The sequence below is a fragment of the Silene latifolia genome, chromosome X (genome assembly GCF_048544455.1).
Source record: "Silene latifolia isolate original U9 population chromosome X, ASM4854445v1, whole genome shotgun sequence".
Lineage (NCBI taxonomy): Eukaryota > Viridiplantae > Streptophyta > Magnoliopsida > Caryophyllales > Caryophyllaceae > Silene > Silene latifolia.
Genome location: NC_133537.1, coordinates 93,801,029 through 93,807,142, shown reverse-complemented (window position 1 = coordinate 93,807,142; position 6,114 = coordinate 93,801,029). Strand labels below are relative to the sequence as shown.

Genomic DNA, 6,114 nt, shown 5'->3' with positions numbered 1-6,114 from the left:
CCTGATTCTAACATTAATAAAACTACTGGAACTATGTATGGTCTTAAATGGTCTTCCGGAGTACTTCGCTCTAAATGCGTCAAATGCTCTTTTTCTTGGGGTTGGAAAGGTATTGTTTGGGGCCTTGATCTCATTCATCCGTCCCTTGCGTGGAGTGTTTATCCTTCTTCGGAGCTAAGCATTTGGCGGTCAAGATGGATTCACTGGTCGACTGCTAAACCTAAGTGTATTAATCTACTCCAATGTTTTCATAGTTTGATGGATTTGAAAATTAAAAATATTATTTATCATGCTAAAGTTTGAAGCAAGAAATTGATTCACGCCTTCTTTGATAAGGTTATAATGATGATAATCTTAGCTATTATTTTGCGTTAATTAGATGGGCCTGATCATTGTTATTGGACTGAATCTAAGTTGGGGGTTTATTCTGTTATGATTGGATATCAAAATCTCTCTTACAAAAACTTGTCAAAGGTTAAAAACACTTGTAAAAAGGTTTTTTCTGAAAATTTTATGGCATCTTTCTAGACCTAAAAGGACTTATGACAGTTATGAGGAGGGGTAAACTCCTGCGCATCTTTTTCCGGACTGCTTCTTTGCTAACAAAATGTGGATTGGGATTTTATTAGGAATTCGGGCTCAAATGGGGTTGTTAATTGGACATGTCTCTAACTGCTTATCTTCGTCCTCCTGATTTCTCTTCTTTGGACACTCCGATTTTTAAGAAGCCGCGGCTGCATCATGCTAGTCATCTAAATTGGTTGGATGACTCATCACTAATGCTTCTCTCTTCTTCTTTGTCCAGAGATGAAGCTGTCGTCCCTGTCTTAGGTCTGGTGGCGGGCCTTAATTCGCCACCCATTTTCCAATGAAGATCTTTTGCTGGAATTGTAGGGGCTAGGTACAACGGATGATCCTACAATTCCTTTTCTACACCGAAGCGTCCAACAATAACATCTGTCAATTTTGTTTTTGCAAGAAACGATGACTACCATAGACTCGGCTTCTGCTAGAACTTCTGATCTTGGGCTGCCAAATTGCTGCGGGTTTGACTCAACAAGACGTAGTTGCGGCCTCCTTTTGCGATGGGATGACTCTTTAGTTTTAGCTGTCCTTTCTCTAGAACCTCACTATATCCTATGTAAAATAACCCTCCCTAGGGCACCTTGTACAAACTATGTAATGTATATATTATTTATATATGGAGAAGCAAGGTTTGAGTATCGACAGTCTCTTTGGAACCGTTTCACTGATCTGGTTTCGGATGTTACACCTTTGTTGATAATTGGAGACTTCAATCAGGTCGAATTGTTCTCTGATAAATTTGGAGATGCATCGTTCATTCGTGGACAACGTGATTTTACTGTGTGGAAGATTAACAACGGTCTTATGGATGTCCTTTTCTTTGGTCCACGATTTACCTGGATGAATAGTCAGCGCAATACGAATGTTATTATGGAACGGCTTGATCACGCATACGCAAATCAGGACTGGATGGATCTCTTTCCTTCGGCCTCTGTAACTCATCTTCCTATTTTAGTGTCTGATCATTCTCCTATTATTCTTACGCTGTTCCCAGTCTCGAAACCTCGCAAAAGACCATACCGTATTGATAATTGGGGTTTATCTCTACCTGAAGTCAGACAGATGGTCTCCTCCGTGTGGGATACACCTTACTTTGGTTCATCAATGTATGTTTGATGTGACCATAATTGGCGCATATTTAGCCCCCGAATTACCATTGTTTCCATGCTTTTTAGTGCCTATTTGGGTCATTTCTTATCTTTAGTTCTTTGTTTTGCATATTCTTTGAGATTTTGATCCCTTGGTAGGAAAGGAGTAAGAATCTTGCATTTTCATGGCAAAACGAGGCTAAATTGATTGTATTCAATGACCAAGCATCAAGGAGAGACAAGACTAGAAGGCCTTTGTACATATCATAGTAGAAGAGCAATGTTGAGAAAGGATCCTTGAGTCCCCGAGGAAATCCCCAAGGAATTTATGAAGAAAAGGGAAGAAAAGAAGAAGAATTGAAGCTGACCAACAATCCGAACGGATTGTACCAAATCCGCCCGTCCGTCCAGCCCAATCCGAGCGTCCCACCTTGGAATCCGCTCGGATTCCCCCAGCACAATCCGAGCGTCCCTCTCTTGAATCCGCTCGGATTTCAGTACAGCACGTTTTTCATTCTTCAAGCTACGAAAAGAGAAGCCCTTCTCTCAGAAAATACCGGATTCTCCTTGCTCAACTTAAAAAGTGTAATTACTAGTTTAGCCCTTAGTTAACCCTAATGCATCCTCCCTAATTTTCACTATAAATACCCCATTAGGCTAATTAGAGGAGCATGTTCTTCTTATCAATAATTAGTGTAGTTAATATCAATCAAATCTCTCTTTAATATTGTAATCAAGTATTAATCAAGTTTTAATCCAAGTTTTAGTTCTTTAATCTCTCTCTTGTTCTTCCTTTATTTTGGGTAATTGAAGATTATTTGGGTTATTATTGGGAGATTGACAACCTCTCAATCTAGGATTCAAGTACTTCTATTATTCTTGCTTTATTATTGGAATCATTAGTAGGTATAATCTCTTAATCCCTTTTTAATTATTGTTAATTACTTTCATTTATTCATCATGTTTCATTATGTTAGTATGATTGACAACCTTTCTAGCATGATCAATATGATAATGAGTGAGTAGTCTCTTAGCTAGGGTTTAATGGGTGATTAGGGGAAACCAACATGGGGAATGATTCATGCTTAAATCAATATGCTTTCATATCTTATTTGCTTGCTTGTTTTGATCTTAATACATGCACATGTTATATTTGATGAAATGCTAAGCCTATGAATCCTTGCATTTACTATCATCTTCTATCCTTTCAACTTGACTTGTAAGACATAACCCAACTCGAGTCTTGTTAGACCATGCATGTGTTGAGTAGGAAAGATTAAGTCGACTTGTAGGTGTTGTACAATCTAATCGATTCGGCTCCGGGACCCAAACTTTCCTAGGATTGTAAGATATAACCCAACTCAATCCATCACAACAATAATTGCTTACTTATAATTTGAGAACATGTTTGTATGATCATATCCCATGATTCCCCTATGAACCCATGACACCCTAGTGCTTTTAATCAATTGTTTACACCCCTTATTTTATTCATCTTGCTAGTTTATTTTCATTGTTATTTTAGTTTAGTAACCTTCTACATCAACCCAATTTGTGACACCCCTAGACACTACTAGTTACAATAGAATTCTCATTTCAATACCCGTCCCTTGGGATCCGACCTTTACTTGCCTCTTTACTAATTGTAGAGTTGTTTGTGGAGTATAAATTGTGTTTTGTATCGACCATTGACCAACGACCACATATGCTTAATTGTGAACACGAAATGGCCTCGATAAAAAATGGCGCCGTTGCCGGGGACGGTGTTTAATTGATTTAAGATTTCTTTTGTTGTTATTAGTTGTGTCTTTTTTACCTTGGGGAAGTAAAACTCCTCAAGGTTTGTTCTAATTGTTTTCGAGTTGTTTGATATTTTGCATGTCTAGAAGGTTACAAAGAGATTTGTTACCTTTTGACCGTGAAATCGAAAGAACCTTGACGAATAATAGGAGACTTGTTAGGAGGAATTTGGGAGGTGTTGGTGAAGTTGTTCAACCCACTAGTGAGTTTGTCAATCCTTTCGCAATAGAAGGAGAAGAAAACCCATTACACAATATCCCACAAAATCCACCTACAATGCCTAAATTCTCGTCACACTCTATACCCACCGAGGAGGATCTACCAAATGGTACTCCTACACCGCAACATCTCACCGGTAATTTTATTGCCAAGTCCGCCTTCATCCAACTAGTTGAGAGGAGCCAATTCGGGGGAATGCCTAGTGAGGACCCTCATTCTCATATGGAAACCTTTTGCGATTATTGTGAAGCTATCTCTCAAACGGGCGTGACTCAAGACCAAATAAGATGGGTCTTATTTCCTTTTTCGTTAATCGGCACCGCAAAGCAATGGTTGAAGGGCCTTGATAAGGCCACCCTTGGAATAGATTCTTGGAAGAAGCTAGCTCTAGCTTTCTACAAAAAATTCTACCCACCGGAAAAGACTAACATGCTAAGAGCTCAAATTACGGGTTTTAAGCAAAGGGATGAAGAATCTTTGTATGAAGCTTGGGAGCGGTTCAAAGGTATTTGTCGCTCATGTCCTCACCATGGACTTAGCGAATGGTTTTTAGTGCAACAATTTTGGAATGGTTTATATGAAGATTTAAGGAACATTCTCAATATGGGATCAAATGGAATGTTCACCGAAGTTGATGACAATCAAACATGGAACAAGATTGAGGAAATGGCGGTCCATAATTCACAATATAGTAGGCCTCGCAAGGCTACTAGAGGAGGAAAGTACGAAGTGGACTCCGTTACTTAATTGGGTGCTCAACTTAGTGCTCACATTGACACAATCAACTTGAAGTTTGAACAAGCTATGGCTAGACTTGAGGAAAACTCAAAAACATCAAAGCATCATGTCAATGCCATGACGGCATCCTCATCGATCCCAAGCGGGATATGTGAGAATTCTGGAACTTTGGGTCATGACTCAAGTGAGTGTAGGGGAACAACCGAACAAGTTAATGCTTTCCAAGCTTACAAAAGTGGCACCCCTTATTCAAATTTTTACAATGAAAACACCAAGTTCCATCCAAATCTCTCATACAAAAGCCAAAATATTCAAAACCCTCAAACAACATACACTCCACCACCCATGAGAAATCAAAATCAAAGACCCTTTTACAATCAAAACCAAGGTTACCAAAATCAAAATCCATACAATCACCAAAATGACCAAGGTTTTGATGTCCAAAAAGCGGTCCTCCAAATGCAAAAGAATCAACAAGAATTTTTCACTCAAATGCAAAAAGATAGCCAAGCAAAAGACACCACCATCAACAACATTCTAGCTCACACCAAGATGTTGGAAACACAATTGACTCAACTAGCATCTTCAAGCTCACAAAGACAAAAGGGGCAATTACCACCTCAAAGTAACCCCCCTAGACATGAAACGGTTAGTGCCATTCACTTGAGAAGTGGTACAAGATATGAGGCACCGAAGGAGCAAGTTGAGAATGAAGTTGTGAAAGCTAGTGAGAAGGAAGAAATTGTGCAAAGCCCCAAAGAAGGGGAATCATCAAAAGAAGAAAGTTCAAAGAAAAATGAAGACAAGGCCAAAGAGAAGGAGCCCATTGTAATTAGACTTCCTTTTCCAAGTCGTCAAGCCAAGCCCAAATTTGATGATCAACTTGGAAAGTTCATGGAAATTGTGAAGAATTTAGAAGTCTCAATTCCTTTCACGGAATTAATCAATCATGTTCCGGCCTATGCAAAGTACATGAAAGATATCCTCACAAAGAAGAAGTCGATCCGGAAACTTGAGACTATCGCCTTTACTAAGGTGAGTAGTGCAATACTTCAAGGGAGTTCACCTCCAAAGTTAAAGGATCCGGGAAGCTTCTCAATACCGTGTACCATTGGCGACACGACGATCAACAAAGCCTTATGTGATCTAGGGGCTAGTGTGAGTGTCATGCCATACTCGGTGAGTAAAAGGTTGGGAATGGGAGAGCTTAAATGCACCAATATCACTCTTCAAATGGCCGATAGATCGACGAAGACACCATTAGGGATATGGGAAGATGTCCCCGTGCGAATTGGGAAGTTTTTCATCCCGGTGGACTTTGTCATTGTTGATATGGAGGAAGATTCCAACATTCCAATCATCTTAGGAAGACCTTTCCTACACACCGCGGGTGTGGTGATTGATGTGAAACATGGAGAGCTCACTCTCGAAGTGGGAGATGAAAGCATAACTTTTAATCTTGACAAGACCATGAGAGCTCCTCGTTTACATGAGCCATGTTTCATGATTGATCATTATAGCCGGAAAGATGAAAGGAAGAAATCGGAACTCCAATGGAGGAAGAAAATTGAAGATGCTCCATTCAAAGAGCAAGTGAATTGTGACAAGGAGAGCTTGCAAAGCTCATCAAAATCAACCAAGGAAGAAGAGGATGGCCTCATTGGCCAAGACAAGAAATTGGGAG

General features: G+C 39.6%; 1 non-coding gene across 1 annotated transcript; it reads right to left on the bottom strand.

Moving 5' to 3' along the window:
- Window positions 1–4,121: 4,121 nt before the first annotated feature.
- On the bottom strand, window positions 4,122–4,228 carry LOC141625957 (small nucleolar RNA R71). Its single transcript, XR_012535696.1, has one exon. It is a non-coding gene; the product is annotated as a small nucleolar RNA R71 (small nucleolar RNA).
- Window positions 4,229–6,114: the final 1,886 nt, after the last annotated feature.